Below are 18,082 nucleotides of genomic sequence, written 5' to 3'. Positions count from 1 at the left end.
CTATAACAAAAGGATTCATTTTAGTCCTGGTTATAATCAATTTTCTTGTAGAAAATAATATTTACTTATTACAGAAAAACTAAACAATTATGCTAATAATAAGGCAATTCAGACTATAACTAATTGTACCAACAAGAAATGACCACTATAAGACACATTTTCATATATATATATATATATATATATATATATATATATATTTGACACATTTTCATATATTTATATTAAATATACATACATATATTTAATATGTGTGTATGCATGCATATTTTTAAAAGAGGGTCTTGTGTAATTTGGAATCTGGTTTTTATCCTTCCAACAGTCTATATGGTAACTATTGTTTATATAATTTAATATTCTTTAAATCTCCTTTCACTGAACTCACAGTATTTATTATTTCAATAATCACTTTACTGACTCCATGTTCATGATGGTTTAAACACTGTAATGGATTAAAACCTGATGATCAACAGCACCAGCTGAACTAAATCAATATGGTTTTGAGTGTAGATAGCCCACCTGAGGAAAGTTGCCAGCATAAATAGAGATATAGAAAAGAAGAGTGAGGAACTATGGGTCTCCCTAAGTGTTCCTGTTTTGAGCCTTTGGTTCTCCTGGAGGAGCTTGTCATAGCTTAGCTTCCATGGTATGAATTTGGCCATTTTCATCTGAGGGGCTCAGGACCTTGTCACTGAGAGTGGCTGTGGATCACTTTGGGAGAACTTTGTTCCTTACATTGAGCCTGGCTTCCTGACTTCTGAGGGGAAGATGTGTGCTGTTTAATCTCCAGAAAAAGTTTGTCATGCTGGCTTCCTGGTATGTACTCCAATGTTCTCATTATCAGAGTAGCTTGGAAATTCATTGTTAGTGAGGATGTCTGTGGTACTTTTCAGGGTGGCCCTTGCCTTTATTTTGAACATGACTTCTCAGCTACAGTGTAGAACACTTAACTTACTTGCATAGCTCCTTCACCCCATTGGCATAGACTCTAGCTTCCACTGCTGACCTTTGGGTCTTCCCAGTGCATGTCTGTAAAACAGCCTGGCATGAGGCTTTGTCAAGGGTTCTAGACCTCCAGATAGACTCATGGGAAGCCTTATCATAGGCTCTGGGTCTTCAGCTGAACTCATGCAGGGCATTGCTGTGAGATCCAGGCCCTTGTCTGAATATTCTGGGTCTTTAGTGTTGTGGACAGATTTCCTACACTTTTTTGTATTTAACTCTGGGTGACAATCATAAAATAGTATTATAAATTCTGTATCCTATATGTAAGTGTTCTCACAACCCCTGATTACAACATAAATTGGTACCAGGAGTGGGGTCATTCCTGTGACTGTACTTGACCATGTGGTTCAAGAGTCTTTGTAAATGGCTTGTGGAAAGAGTTTGGAAAAGTTTGGAGATGTCACCTGAAAGAAAGGTGCTGAAACAGCTTAGGCTGTTCTGTATGAGGGATTGAGTCAGAGCTCAGAAGACAAGGAGGCTAGTCAAAAGCTTGCTGGTAAAGACCAGGCTTGGGAATTCTCTGCTGTTAAGAAGGACTGCATTGATTGTTGAACTCCAGATGATGTATGTTATGGGTTGGCAGAAAGTTTGTCTGTCTTTTGCTTGTGTCCAACGATTTTGCCGAGACTAATATTAAGCAGAGGCTGTACTGATTAATCTGGCAGAAGAAACTTCAAGGTAGTTTAAAGTTGAGGCAGTTGCATGGCTATTGTTGAGGGCTTTTACACAGATTTGTATTGCAAATCAAGAGCAAAGAGCCCATTAGAATTATTCAAACTGTTGTGACCTTGACTAGGAAGCTGTGGACTACAAGAGGCCTCAATTGCTAAAAAGGAACAGAAAAACAAAAGAGATGGTCTGAAGACATCCTGGGAAGCAGTGTGTCTCCAACTTTTGCAGCCTCAAAACTGCAAAACCAAAAGACTTTGCTCAGAGGAGAAAATTGCAGAGCACCATGTTCCAGAATGGTAATGGAGGCCACATGAGTTTTCAAAATGGCGGCAGCCACACCAGGTTCCAGAATGGCAGCAACATACAGAAGCTGCTCCACACAATCAGATTGAGAGTGCTCAGTGATCCAGGCCCCTACAGCCAAGAGAGAAGAAAGAATGAATACTGCTCCAGTTGATAGCAGAACTTGGCAGCATCCGTGTGGCACTGGTTTTAGGTGCATAAAGAATGCCCAAGTTCTGAGGTTAAGAGAGATTCCATCCCTGATTTCACAAGACTTGGGAGGCCAGACATTGTGCCCCTGACAAGACAGTGTGTGAAACTTTGAATGTGAAGCCAAAGGTGGAGTGGAGAACCCAGATGTTTAGAAAAGCCAGGAGCAAAAGCCAGGAGCATGGATCATCTAAGGAAAGCTGCAAAAATTGAGCAGAATGGGTCTAAGAGAGAGGCCCTTGGAGCTAAAACCACCAGAAGTGCTAGGGGCTGGGGATTTAGCTCAGTGGCATAAGCACCTGCCTTGCAAGCAGGCGGTCGTGAGTTCGATCCCTGGTACCGATAAAAATGAAAAAGACAAAAAAAAAAAAAAAAAGACAAGTGCTGTGAGGGTGGAATCACTCAGGCCTAGAAGAGCTCAAAACCAGATTGCTTCATATGCTAAGCATAGGACTCCAGGATTAATATTTGCCCTGCTGGATTTTGGACTTGCTTTGCATTCCCCTCTTTGTACCTTTTGGAATGTCACAAGTTTATCTAGTGTCACTGTATATTGGAAGTATTTAATTTTATTTTCCTTTGTATGGGGTGAGTTATAGCTGTGAGTTGGCCTTAGATCTCAGCAAAGATGTGGGACTTGAACTTTTCATAAGTGCTGAAACTGTTAGGATTTTGGCAACTCTTGGAGATGGACTAAAGGTCTTTTGCATAAAGGAGGTACATGAGTCTTTTAGGGGCCATGAGTATAATGCTATGGTTTGTGTCTACATGGCCCCCCAATGCTCAGGCTGACATGGAGGTGGCTGAATCTAGCATTTGTGATTGGTTCATCCTGGGATTGGCAGTGTGAGTGCTGCACCCACACAGAGGCAGAGCTAGCTTACAATATAAGGGAGGGGAAAAGGCATGCTTTTCGTCTTTTGCTCTGTTCACTCTTGCTGTTTGCTGCCACCAGGAACAGATGTCCCTTGACCATACCACCCAGCTGAGTATGGACTGAAATTTCCAAAACTGTAAGAAATAAGCCTTTCCTTCCTTTATGTTGGACATCAGGTATTTTGTGTCAACAATGAGAAAAAAGTAAACAAGACATTTTGCTGTTAAAAATCACAAAAGTCAACTTGACTATAAGTTTCATTAAACATGCTGTCAATGAGTTAATCTTTTAGCATTTTGATCTTTCAGAAGTAAATAAAATTTTGTTAATCAAGATAATTATGGAGAGAAAATTTAATAGGACATTTGATTATTTCAATCTTTTGTTTAAATGTAGAATGGTGATTGGACTATATATTTTGCTGCTAACAAAAATTATCACATTGTGCTAATAATCTTAAATTACCTTCTCAATCTAATCAAAGTTCCCATCATTCCGGCCCTTTCTTTAATTGTTTTGTGCTTCAAACAGATCACTTGTAACTCTTCTAGCATGTTCACTATTTTTATATACCAGCAACTACTGAAGATGTCATTTGTCCCTAAGAGATGTGGAACTGCACTCAGGTAGCTCCATAAAGAATCAGCTGCCTGTGAGGTCTTCACTTAACCACATGTCTGACAGTCACTGATTGCTTCTTTATATAGCTCTGTGTGTGACCTCTATCTGATGTTCTTTTCATTGAAAAGATATATTTACATGTTCTTCTCAATAGCTTATGAGAATCTTCAGGGTGGTGATTTATATTTTACTCATTTTTCATTTCCAGTACTTGGAGAAATGTCTGACATCTAGTCAACATCTTGGAAATATTAATTAAAATAATTACCCCAGGCATCTTGACAAGAAGATAAAACTAGAAAGAGGAATGAATACTTTCAACATGTTTTGGACAGAGCTGCTCATGTCTTACAACATCTATGGTTTCAGTCTTGGTGTCATTTTGAGATGATAGAAAGGGCTTATATTTTATGCTACTTGTCTCTTTTTCTCTACTGTAAGTGGACCAAACTTATCTATGAGTTACCCTCCTCCCTGATGAGGAGGAGAGCCTTGTCCCAAAGTATAGGTAGGCAATGAAGGCATGCTATTAGATTGTGATGTGAAGAGTTAGATTTTGATATTCTCTATGATTGTTATCTTCTCCTCCATTAACAACACTCTTCTGTGGTCAAGGCAAATGACAATGTCATAATTATCTTCAGACAAATGAGTTCTAGAAACTGAAGAGCTTAATTTATGCATTAATGTTTACTTGCAATTATTGGTTATACATCACGAGTGAAACATCTTAGCTGCTTAAATTTGTTGCTTTGATCAAGGATTCTGTAAACCTTTTTGATTTACCTTCCTTGCTAGAAAATAATTTTTGAAAATAGGAGAAAGAAAACAAGAAACAGATAACCTTGGCTCATTTTACAGTAGAACTGGAATTGTCAAATGACAGAATTTCCTAAAAAGGACAAATCTCTTTATAATTGGAGCCAAAAAGCCACCCACTGGGCTTCAGGATGATTCAGAGGGCTATCTCCCCCTGGTCTGCGTAGCTGCTCTAAATAGCTTCCTAACTTCTTCCAAATCAAGAGTCTATGATCCTATGTAATTATTTATTTGTGCACAAAAGGTTGTCACCCATAATAATTATACCACTTGCAAATAATTTTCATGTTTTCATTGTTTTTCCCATTCAACTGAGTAATTAACTAGATCCTATTGTTTCATATTTAAAAGCACTATCCAAATCATTGACTAGACACTGAAACATTTTCTTAAGTTTTTTCATATAAGATTTTCTGTAGTGGTATCTGTCAGGACAAATGTGACTAAATAGTCTGGTTATGTAACTCAACAGACATATATGTCAAAAAATGACTTCTTTGGTTTCAAAGTGTTACTGAAAAATCTTTTATAGTATTTCAATGATAACCAGATGTTTCTTTGAGGGTAGTATCTTTTCACAGGAAAAATGTATAGCTACACATCATGTGAAAATTTAGTATTTTTACATCGGATTTTTTCTTAAATATTTATTTTAAGGTTCTTGGAAAATAGCATGACTTACACTTGAATAAGAATATTTATAAATAAGGCATAACACAAAAACAATTATTGAAATAAATTTATTTTAAGTGAAATCGTAATTAGCACCTTATACAAGTTTGAATATAACCAAAATATCTACATTTAAAGAACAAGTTATTTAACAAATTACATAATATGAGTCAGAGTACAGTTTTTGCTTTTATGATTAAGACCTTGTATAAATAAGACAGAGACTATAATCCCAGATAAAAGTCTTCAAGAAGCTAAATTTCACTTGAATCATATGCATATGGCCTTGGCAACTCTTCTCTACAATTCAACAAAATAACCAAAGATGCATTTTTTAACTGATGTAGTAAAAGGTTCATATGTAAATTTCTATTCTACTATCATTGCTTTATTTAGGCATTTAATTATTGGCTTTTTAGTTATCAATTCATTTAACTGACCTTTCTGCAAATTGAATATGATGCTTATATGAAGAACAACTGGAACTTGAATATATTTTTGTTTCCATTGCTTATTTTTCTTCCTTTAAAAAAAGGTACATGTCATTAATGATTGCAAATCAAGATATTTAAGAAAGGTTGTGAAAATACATTTTAAAAAATCAGTATAATCATAAACTAGCTTAAAACAATCACAAAAATATAAAGGAAGTATATTCAATTGTATAAAGTACACATGTACTTTCTACAGGAAAATTTTATATGCCCAACCTCATTAAAGGAATGAAGTTATAAGTTAGAATATCTAAAAACCTCTAGTCAGACTTCAGATGATGTCAAAGTCTAGTATTTGGCTCAAGCATTTGATGATTCAGCAGGAGAAACAGAAAGAAATCATCCCAGATCCATTGTGGTCATGGTGTGGAGTTGGGCAGGCTGTCCTACCTTCCAAGGGATAGACCCCAAGTCCCCACAGGTGTCATTTAGAGCCTACAGCAACTCCACAACAGAGACTTAATGTGCTTTCTATCCAGCCAAGAGGAAACTATATACAGTGAGAGGAAAGTTAGTTCTTTCAAGCCTAGAGAGACATTATCTTTAATATTTTTCATAAGAGGTCAAACTAAAGTTCTTATGAAGATACTGAAGAAACAGTAATTATAAGGCATAATGTATCCAGAGTGTTGTAGGTAAGGTTGGATTCTGCTAATTAACTTTTCATGATTTCTTATTTCAATTCTTGTGCTAAAAATCTACAATAGTTCTGAGGTTCAGCCACTTCATCCAAATAGAACGTCTAAATGGATGTAGTATGAGAGAGGGGATTATTGTCCATGGTGAACTAGAGAAATCAAATTTCATTCAAAAGAACTACAGCCACACAGACACAGTTCCATCACAAGAGGTTCACTCACGTGGTACCTCTGAGTTTTTATGAGAATCTAGAAGTCTGGGTATGAATGAAAAATCTAAGTTTAGGATGTGTTCAATCAATTTAGTAACAAACAATTCCACGTAAGACAAATAGAGCATGTTCACACACTCATTGTGGCTCCTAAATATGTCTTTCTGCTAGAAATTTAGAGTAAAACAAATTTGGGCTTCAGATATATTATCTCACCTTTATTAGTTTCTCTTGATATTACTGATAATATGGGATTCACTTGGATAAAATCATCAGACTCAGCTGGTGTAATATCTTTGGCTTGGGGCTCAAGTATGACGAGATTTGTCAACCTGTTACAAAAGGAGAGATCTACTTTAGGGCAATATTTAATAGATACAACTAGAATAATCTATAAAAAGTGTACTTTTATTTTCCATTCTTTTTGTTGTGGAACAGACTTTGTTTAAGTAGTCTTACCAATCTCAAAGTGAGGTTTTTAGTTACAATTTAGCACAAAAATATGTGAAGAATAAAACATTTTTAATATTTGAGGAAAGAGAATATTAATACAAACATAATTATTAACTTAGTTAAGGACCAACAATTATGGGCAAGTTATAAGTGTTCTATATGTAATGTTTAACATCCACAAGCACCTTGTATAATGGCTATAATTGACTTCATTTTATAGGTAATACCTCTGATGATCAGAAAATCCAAGTTATTTGCTCAAGTTTACAGAGGGAGTGAGTCAGATTTAAACAAGGACAAACAATTCCAGGATCCAGGTTTTTGGACAACCTACGATCCACCATTGCTACTTTTCATCCTTAATACTGAACTCTTCCTTAGGTACCTCATCATCCCAGTTGCCGATGAAGAATAAGTAATCATTGTCATTGATAAAAGTTCCGGAAGGGTAAGAAACATATCCGTGTTTGAAGAATTGGAAGAGTAGTTGTGGTCATGGATTTTTTTGAATGGACTAGGTGTATTTTAGCATGTCACAATGCTACCATAGTATACTAATTTCAAAGATATTCTTCTAAAATAGAACTAAAACCAGTTCTGTTTCAACTACAACTATCTTTTGAGTTTGTAGTAGATATTGAAAGAAGTTGATTGGACAGAATGTTGCTTATGATTGAAGTCATTTAAACCCCTAAAAAGTAATTTTAAAATCTATTTAATTGTAAAATAAACCCTTCCATTAATCTTAATTATCATTTGTAATATGTGATATTTTATTCTTCTTCAAATATACATCCATTATGCTTTAAAGTATAAATCACTATATGATTTATTTTATTCCAAACATAAAAAAGTTCAAATTCAGAATATGAATAAGGTTTTACAGAACAAATAGTATTTTGATTGTGAATGTTTACATCCTTTCTATGATTTTGGCATCTAACTTAATTCTCCTATGATTTTAACCTTTCCAAAATAGTGTTTTAATAAACATTTTGTTTAATGATTAGCACTATTGTACTTAAAGTATTCTATCACATGATTATAACTGTTTATAGTTTTTAATATCCCTACCTAATATTACTTTGAAAATGAAAATTACTTTGAAGAAACTTTGTATATTCAAATCACATAAATTGTTACATTGTAATTTACCTAGAAATAGAGATCAGCTATATGTTTATTTAAAATAGTAGAAATAACATTTATAGAAAGCATTTAAAATATAATAGTATCACCTTTCTACTGTATAGACTGTATCTTACTGAATTTCAGTAGAATTACTTTTAGTCACTGCTACAATTTCTTTCTTGAATAATAATTTTGTTTCAATTTTTGGGATTTAATTGTGCTCTGCTTTTACCATAGACATCACAACGTATATGCCTGGGAAGATTAAAATTAAAATGGTACTCAGGAACTATGGCTTTTCAGAAGGAAGAACTTAGGAGTGTGGGAACATTTGATATCTTCACTTTGAGATTCATGACTTAAAAGCTTAACTTTTCTTCCTCTCACCTCATAATGTTGACCTTGGTCTTGTCTGTTCCTTTATAATTGTTTGGACTGCATTCTCCTTCATGGATGACGGCTTCTTATTAAATTATTTATTGATGTGGCTGACACTAGTTGAATAGATTCATTAAACTTCACAAGTTGTTGAAGCCTAGTTCACTGGAAAGAAAACCCCTCTTTAGACTCCTTAAAGGACAAAAAGCATCATGTTTTCTCAGCTCTTTTAAAGCATTTAATAAAGCATGAAAAGATATGACATCAATCCTACTAAAACACAAGGGAAAATGAATGATGTTACTGTAAATCTTTACATCAATCACACCCAATACTTTGGAAAACAATATAGTTTTGTTTGCATTTCAGAAGTGACAAACAACTCTTGTGACTAGCTTAACATAGTCACTTTCTATTAGTCAAGACCAGAAGCAAGTCAGAATTAAAATGTGGCCCTGTGTTGCTAGGCAGCTGAGTTGTCTTGACATGGTGGTTAGTTTCCTTTTCACTGAATGACAACAGTGAAATGAAAGAAGTTTTGAAAAACTTGATAATGGTTTTCAAAGGAGGAGGATAATTGGTGGTGCTTGCTTGTGCAGGGCTGTGTGGAAACTTTCAGGCGGCCGTGAGAGAGGACTGTCACTAAAAATTTAAACTCTTGTACACAAACTTGACCTAGAGTCTTCTCCAAGTTTTGGCGGTTCGTTTTCACAACACCCCTCTGAGACCAAGGGGTGCAGGATGAAAGCAATAAGACAGATGGATAAGGTCCCAAAGGAAGAAAAAAAAAAGAATCAGTAGTTGTGATTTAATCCATTGGTGAAAGAGAGGAATTAACAACAATCTTAAAAATGAGGAATGTGTAAAGAAATCTTTAGTTAGGACCTATACAGAAATGGTTTAAGTGTATGACAAGAAGAAATTGAACAGGCACTTGCATCAAATACAGGGAATAAAGAAAGTTATAAAATTTTGATTTACTCTGCTTAGAGTAAGACAATTGTTCTGATGTTACATTTTAGGAATATTCTTTGATAAATATCTCAGAAAATTATCTCCAATGTAACTCCCAAAAGATATGCAAATAATTACAATTTCAGCATTTGCTGCCTGTGACAATAATCAAATGGAGCACATATTTACCAAAAACAAACAAACCCAAAATCCTGGGGCAAACAAAAAATCTTGCAGAAAATACATGTCGTTCACTGTTTCATTCAAATCACCCAATTCAAGAACACTTTGTTTAACTATCTTTGCCATTAATTTACCCAGAATTTTAAAAACTGAGCAAAATAGACTCATATTGAAAGAAGGGACCAATTAGTGTTGGATTAACATTCATGGTTATTTACAGTTGTTTTTGTACTTGTTCTTGTGCTCTGACTTCCTAAAATTTCACAACCCAAAGATTTAGAAAAATGGGGTTGTTTAGACGCAAAGCGCAATGAAGTGGCTGTGACCATTGTGTAGACACCACCTCTCTCATTATACTCTCTCAATCAACACTCAGTACACAGGAAACCGCAATAAAGCCCATCTGCCACGGTTAATCTGCAGGCATACCCACACCCATGTCTACGCCCGTTACTCTCCAGCCTTATTATTCTCAGATCCAAAGCTTCATAAGGGATCAGCCAAAGTCCATTAAAGTAAATAATAGCTAGAAATGACAGGCTTAGCAAGGATTGGGAGGAAGTTGAAGACCAATCTGAGCTCTGAGCTCTGATTAATAGAGAAAAGCATTAGGAGAAAAGGGGAGAAAAATGACCTCAGCCTGCTCCAAAGAATTCCTGAACCTTCGTTGTTAGGGCAAGTGCTACCATCTGAGACGTTAGTGATCCTTGAATTTCCTTCACTTTGATGCAGCTCAAATGGGAAAATTTTGAAGGTTCAGCAAGGCCCCAGACCTCAGCTGGAAAGCTGTCTGGAGTCAACCCTGTCAAAATTCTCTTGTTTAAGAGAAAGCCTTTATTAGCTAGATTGCAACAACAACAATAATAACACCCACAAATGTCCTACATCGTCTCATAAGGAGACCTCTGCTAGACACTGCAGATGCGTTTGTTATTTCCTTGTACATAGTCACTTTTAAAGTCTGCAAACAAATACAGAAAACTAATGTGGTTGTGAATCTTAAAGTGAATGCCTTTAGGACCTAGCTAGGTTTAGTCCGCTGATAAGAAAGCATATGCTTATATATATGGGGAGGGAGTAAAATATTTATTCAGTTTCATTTTGCAATATGTTTATCTTCATGATATAAAACAAAAAAAATCTCAAGCAGGTCAAGGTTTGCTGAGTCAAAACAAGAACATAAAATATTTCAGTTATTTGAACTATACGTTTTATATAACTGACCAGGGGAAAGACAACCAAATTAGGTGAAAAATAAGAGTTTTATTACCCTACTACTCTAAAAATTATTCTTATACAATCTGTTCAGTAAATTTCCGAGTGAGAGGAGCTCAAACATTGTCATCCTCAAACTTCTCTCCCCTACAAAGGTATATTTAGAGTTCAGATGAGACAGTTTTGCATTTTGGTGCAGCTTTTCACAGTGATTTGAAGAAATCCACACCTGGTAGAACTATTTGTGAATAGGAAAAATCATTTCAAATCTATTTTTCAATAAAAAGTAATATACCTTGTATAAAATACTATTTTCTTTATGAAATGTGAGTTTGGAATGAGAATTGTAGAGAGAGTTCAAAAACTGAGAGGGAGGGCTCCTGTAAGTCTGTGCTAAAAACTAACAAAGCAGCTCCTGCGTGACAAAAATCCCAGGCTGACGGCAGACAGAATTTGGCAGAGGAAATAGGTACTGGAAAGCCCTAGTGATTTCTTAGGAAGATAGCAATGATTCTGATGGGGGCTTGATGTCAGGAAGGCTCACCTTCAAATGTATTTCTTGCTCAATTTTATATTGTAGTATGCAATTTTCATAAATAAAATGAAAAGGCTATGTAAAGAAACATGGCTAAAATGATGATGCCTCACAGATATTGCTGATAACATGGCTAATGCACTGTTGATGTGCATATGATACAATTTTCATATTTTAATCTTAAGTAGAGTGGGAAATGACAATTATGAAAAGACAAAATAGATACCACCAACAGCTGTAATTGCTATCTAGGCTGCTCAAAGATGGGCAAAAGACACGGTAAATCAATATTAAGTTCTCCACAAACGCAGGTATCACAACAAGGACATCATATAACATCATTATAAGCAAATTCTAATACAATTTGGACAGTTATAAAGAACACAAGATGAATGTAGGGAATGTGAGGCTAACTTCTCCTCTGCAACTTCAGCTGATATCTTATAGGGAATGGGCATCATGGCTATGTGTTTCGCTAAGGACGCAAATTGCATAGGCTTTAATAAATGAGTGTCATCATTTTGTGATTAAAAATGCTAAGATCATAAATGTTATACGTAGTTCTGCCACACGCAGTTACAATCAGTTGAAATTCACTAATAATATGGTAAGATGTGGGTGGAATGCTTCTGTATATAATATCACAGTGAAGTGTATAAGGAACACCTAATTAAAATGATAGGTTACTAAGCTAACTAAACTTGAAAAACTTAAAGATTAAAGACATGGTTTAAATGTCATTAAAGAATGAAAATTGAAATTGTCTAATGTAAGCCATGGGGATGAGAAGTAGAGGGGGAAAATTAAGCAAATAGACAAGAAAATAAACAAGTGCTTCAAGCAAAAGATATAAGAAAAGTAACAATTAATATAAAGATATTTTGGTTGTAATCTTAAAATTAAATATTTGCATTTCAAATTTTAGTTTTAAAGGCTGATGATTTGATGGTCCTAGAGAAAGTAGAAATGATTTTATGCACATCTTTTTGTGGTTACTAGTTTCTTTTATGAGAAATCAAAGACACATAACACAAAAAAATGGACTTAATAAATTCTTACTGCTCTTGTGCATTCATTCAAAAGTTATCTATGTACTTACAAAAATTGGAAGCATTTGCTGTCTCAATGTAATATTTAAATTTATAATTGAATTAAAATGTTCAGAATTTATTTACCTTTTAATTTTTCTTCTTTCTCATAATTGAACTTCATTTTGAATTTGTAGGATTCTCTACCACAGCACAGATATACAATAAAAAGAAGCATTTTTCATCATAATTTTTAGTTAACATAAAATGCTATAAATATGAAATTAAATTTGAATCATTTGCAGAATTATTTGATACCAGAAAATAAATGATATATTAGCCAAAGGACTCTGAGAAACAAATTTCTTTTTGTGCATGTGTGTGGTATAGAAAACAATAATAATCCAAATTCATCAATTGTTTACTATGTACTTTTGCTCTTCCATAAGATTTCATCTCCCTTGAATATTGTCTTCGTGTTATGCTAGCATTAGATAGTTTACATTCTCAAATTATTTTGGTATTTATATAAATGTAAAAGTAAATATCAAATATAATATAAATTATACACATGAGAAACATGTTTATAAACAGTTATGTATATGATGTTATGTTTATCATAGCATGTATTAACCCATATACATCTTATAAGTAAACTTCAAAATGCACATAATTTAGTCACTTAAAGATGACTGAAATTTTAATTTCATACATACATAATAAAAATTTTAGTAATAATTCGTATTGAAATATATGGATTCATTATGCCAAATATTCTGCATTGAGCTTTTCAATAGAAATGATTTGTTATGAATTTTAATATGAAAAAATTTTCTCTTTGGGTATATTATGTTAACAACTTTTAAAATCAGTCTCAAATTTTTTGGTCCTGTTATCAGACAAGAGTATTTAAAAAGAAAACAGTTTCCTATCCTTTCACTGAAGACTCAAAAATAAAAAGATATGATTTTCTTTTATAATGATTGTATTTAAATTCTCCAGATAAGAATAGATTAAGGACTTTTCATTAACCACAAAGTGTCTCCAATCTTTAAATTCTCTTTTTTCCTCTCTTCTCTATTGCTATATTTCAATTCATTGTGAATCTATGTGGTCATATTTTTGCATTGTCATACTTGGAAACTTTAAAAATATTCATTGAGATGTTTGTACAAAGTATGCTTTAGATGGGAGCTTATCAAACTTAAATATGTATGCAGTATATACATGGAATTAGGTCATTGTTATATGTCATATAATTATATAATGTATGCATGTAATATATGTGAACTGAAAATTTTACAATTATTTTACGAATGTATGTTTAAGAACCTGGCTGTTAAAAAGCATGATTCAGTATAAAAAAAACAAATAAAACAACAATAAAACATATTGCACTTGGTTTATCCATGTTCACATCTACATTTTAAAATAATTCTATCAGTGAGCTACACCCAGCTACTACTCAAAAATACTAATTTTATAATAAACTGTGCACATCTGAAAATATTCACAAATATGTCTAAAGTCCTGGTTTCTACAGATCATGAAACATAAAGTCATTTCACTATGAAGTATGAACACATGTGTTCATAAATCTCACTTGAAAGAATTTCAAATACAAAATAAGCCATATTTAGTTTATTTCTTTCTTTACAAAGGAAAAAAAAATGTGTGGGCATGTGTGTGTGTGTGTGTGTGTGTGTGTGTGTGTGTGTGTGTGTGTTTAATGGGATGCTGTGTATCCCACTATATCTTACCACTTTGTCTCTTTGGATAACAATCACAGGACCCAGATGCTAAGGGTAAGTGATATTTTCCCACAAGCGGCTTCTGGCTCCTTGGCAGACGTTGTAGGCAGTTGTGTTGGCAGCCGCAGAGCTGCCTCTGGCTCTCTTGTGTGGCTTTGCTGTTAAAGGGATGCTTGGCCTGCCCTGTCCTCCTGGATACCATTTCCCAGTGACAGCCCTTGGGTTTTGTGAAGCTTTATTCTGAACAAATCCCTTGTGCAATCCCTAGATGAACTCTCTAAAGACGAAATAAAACCTTTCTTCATGATTGTGTTTAATGATCAGCTGAATGGCTGGTTCAGGTACTCAGGAAAACCAAAACCAAAACTAAAACTTTTGCAATCTTTCTGGCTACTTGATTATATTTCTGTTCTTACTGTTACCCTGAACACATTGTGTCCCAACTTAAAGGACAGCGTGCTGACCAAATGATTTTGAAAAAATATAGTGCTTTTTATGTTGTAATTTATGTGATTTTTAAGTCCTTTGTTTCCTTGTATTCATTATCATGAGCATTTTTTCAAGAGTTTTCTTACCTGACATATAAACCATTTCTTGGGGAAAAAAAAAAAAAAAAGGAAGGAATTTTGTGATTTTTACAAAGTACAACTGGCCGGTGAACTATTCAATGAAATAAAAGCATTATGCTTCTGAAATTGATACAGAAGTGATACTTCATTCCTTGCATGCTTGTAATCCGGATGACATTTTGAAGCATGTGCTCAAGTTGTACAAACAAAAGCACACAGCAGAGCCAAAGATGGTTTCAAAGACACCAATATAACTGTCTACCGAATAATTTGTGAGTCATTTTCACGATTCCTCACAGTGATATCACAAAAGTACTCATAAATGTGTATCATAGATGAAATGTTTCACTTGCTTACCATATGCATGACCCAAACCTCCAAAGCAAAACATGTTTGAAGACTGATTTCTGTATTTTTTTATAAATTGAAATATCAATAGTTTTCTAAAAGAAATATTGAGCATATTTTGGATCAAAATGCCCAGTACAATCAAACCAGAGTTGAAATAGATTTCTTTCTGACATTTTTATCTCATATGCCTACAAAACACCAAAATTATTGATATTATGTTTCATAGTTTAACAAGTTAATTGCTTTGACAAATCAAAAAAAGAAGATAATTATATACATGTTGTATGGACCTTCGAGTAAGCAGGTAAAACAATTTCTTATGAAAGTTTTCATGTGTTTTGTGAAACACTGCAAATTATATATATGATATATATATATATATATGATATATATATATATGATATATATATAATATATATATGATATATATATATATATATAGTAATAATGTTATATTAGAAATAAATACAGGTTAGTGAAGAATCTGACAAAAGCCCCAAAGAGAAATGAAGATAGCATCTCTTATTCATAGCTGCAAATGTGTAAGAACAATTTTTTTACGTTGAATCCTTTCAAACGCAGCACACGCCCTCATTGCATCTAATGTTCTACAAACCATGAGCTTCTAGCTCAGTGGAAAATATTCACAGTCCATTGTGTTCTGACTTTCTATGATATGTGAAAAACCCAAGTTCTGCACCAGCATTTTTGGTTGTATTAATATAAAACTTCAAATATTTCTGACACCTGAATTACTATAAAATAATGTGTTCTTCTTTTGTTCCTGGATCAATTTTTCTATTTTTAAAAATATAAAACACTTGATATTCATACAAAAGAGAAAGTTTAAGTATCTTTCTGAAGCATTTCATCAATTCACCTTCCAGCTGTAACTGTGAGAAACTTTCTTGCTAAATTTTAATTTATATTTTCTGTGTCATGGAAGAACACAAAAGATTAAACAGTTAGACACTATTCAGTGTTAGATTGCCCTGCTCCGCCAGAAAGTTTTCTCATTGTTGAAAATGTATATTATTTTTCATTCACCTATTCGTTTTGTGGAATGTTGAGTTACATGGATAAAAGACTTGAAAAATATTTTTAAAGAAGTTACATTGTTTTTACCAACAGAATCCCTGGTAATATACTCCAAGACAATAAAGAGAAAGAAAATTAGAAGTACTGTTCTTTGATTCTCCTTCCACCAGTAGGTGTCACTATTGGGACTACTGTAAAAGGTACGTAATGATCTCAAGACAGCTAAGAGAATTTACATGAAAGAAAATAATGCATTACCTCTATGATCTGGAGAATAATTTCCAGAATCATCCTCACCCAACCACCCCATGAAGAGTTACTCACCTAAGAGTTATCTCAAATAAGCATGAAGCCATTTGAAATGACTATGCAATGACTCTGAAAATCTGTGGATGTGAAACCCTAAGATAAAACTCATGTCAGTCAACAGAGCAACAAAACCTCATAGGATTATTCAAAGATAGAGCAGCATACATGTAATGAGATAGTATCCTGTCATGATCAAATTGCAAATCATTTTGGATTTTAAAATATGAATGTAAATAAAACAAGAAGAATTAGAGTTTTGCCTTTTGGAAATTTGAGGTTAAATGTAGTTACCCTAATCTCTCATACATGAACAAAGACACTTGTAGAGTTAGTTCACTTCTTTTTGTCAAGTAGAGGACAAAAGTAGGGTTTCCCTATTTAGAAATAGAAAAGAAATATCCTCATCCTAGAAGTATTACATAGTTTTTCAATGTCTGGTGGAGAAAAGAAAAAACAGTTACCTCACAAAGCAGAAAGGCTACCTGTTGGCCATATGAAATGAAAATACACTGCACTGCTGTGTTCATCTTAAATCCCACTCAAAAAGACTTATTTGGCCCATATTTCTTCTCTATAACTAGGAAATCTTGACAGTAAACTTGTTTATTAATTAACAAAAATAATTTTCAAATATTTTAACTATACCTTAAAAATTCCTAGTTCTGTTTTTATTAATATAAGGAATGTATGTTACGTGTGTAAGCAATGCATTCTCCCTTCTGAATACACACTGTTAAAAAACGCAGTTTTCTACTAAGATGATTTTAAATCTTCAACTTGCTTGAGAGTCCTATGTACAAAGAAGCAAAAATGATTACCTGTTGTCTCCTTCTTGAATAATCTTAAAATATCTCAACGTGTCCAAGCGGCTCATACATCAGAGCTTTATGGTCCTTTGATTACCTGAGAGAAAGCAGTTAGACATGACAAATTCGACAGTGTGAATGCCATTATTCAGTGTTGTGTACAGTGTGGTGAATGGCTATCAGTCTTGTGTGCAACTTTCCAGTAGAAGCTGAAAGTCATTCTTCTGTTTGCTTTTCCAGAGTGCTTCCACACAGAACTGCACCGAGGGAGACTCACCAGTAGAGGCCTCTCTAGATTTGCCTTCTGTTTAAGAACTCAGAACGCTCTTTGAATCCACTGCAGTTAACACAACTACTTGAAAAGATTCTTGTTGCATAAGGAAAAAGATCACTCTTTAATGCCCTTTTAAGTTCCATGATGTTGATTAATGTTGCCCTTTACATTAATGATGTTTCAAGTAAAAGAAAACAAATTTAAAATGGATAAATTCTATTGAGGATGCATTAATTAGACAGAGACTTTGCCATATGCTGTGGCTAGAGGGCTTGCTGGCCTTTCTCTTGTAGTTACCTGTGTAAAATCCACCCTATCCTCTACATGAATGCCCAAGCTGAATAGCCATTTGAATGAAGGCTTTAGTTTGATTCGCCATACAAGGGGTACTGTGTCACTGTGTTTTCTTTCTAGGAGTCACTAAGTGATTTCTATATCTGTTGTCATGGTGATACAGCAAAGCAGGGGAAAATGGGGGCAACTTCAGGCTTTCTCCTCACCCTCTGCACTAAGATGTTGTTAGCAAGCCTATAAAACATTGGGCTTTCTCTGGGCCTTCTTTTTGTTCCCTGATTGTCAATAAAACTCATTTTAAGGGTAACAAG

General features: G+C 34.0%; 1 long non-coding RNA gene across 3 annotated transcripts in view; it reads right to left on the bottom strand.

Moving 5' to 3' along the window:
• Window positions 1-17,473, bottom strand: part of LOC111753437 (uncharacterized) — a 33,563-nt gene extending 16,090 nt beyond the window's left edge. The window contains exons 1-4 of one of the 3 annotated variants that reach the window (XR_002788233.2): window positions 17,216-17,447; window positions 8,474-8,629; window positions 6,719-6,834; window positions 5,213-5,681 (exon numbers count right to left, since the gene is read on the bottom strand). This is a non-coding gene — a long non-coding RNA (uncharacterized LOC111753437). Of the gene's footprint in view, window positions 1-5,212; window positions 6,835-8,473; window positions 8,630-17,215 lie in introns of those variants that run through there. The other 2 variants (XR_010047614.1, XR_010047613.1) reach the window with 2 other exon arrangements.
• Window positions 17,474-18,082: the final 609 nt, after the last annotated feature.

This window comes from Cavia porcellus, unplaced genomic scaffold (genome assembly GCF_034190915.1).
Source record: "Cavia porcellus strain 051 isolate PalLab524CR breed Dunkin Hartley unplaced genomic scaffold, mCavPor4.1 scaffold_5, whole genome shotgun sequence".
In the NCBI taxonomy this organism is placed as follows: domain Eukaryota; kingdom Metazoa; phylum Chordata; class Mammalia; order Rodentia; family Caviidae; genus Cavia; species Cavia porcellus.
The sequence above is the reverse complement of the archived record's forward strand: the minus strand, read 5'-3'. Positions and strand labels throughout refer to the sequence as shown.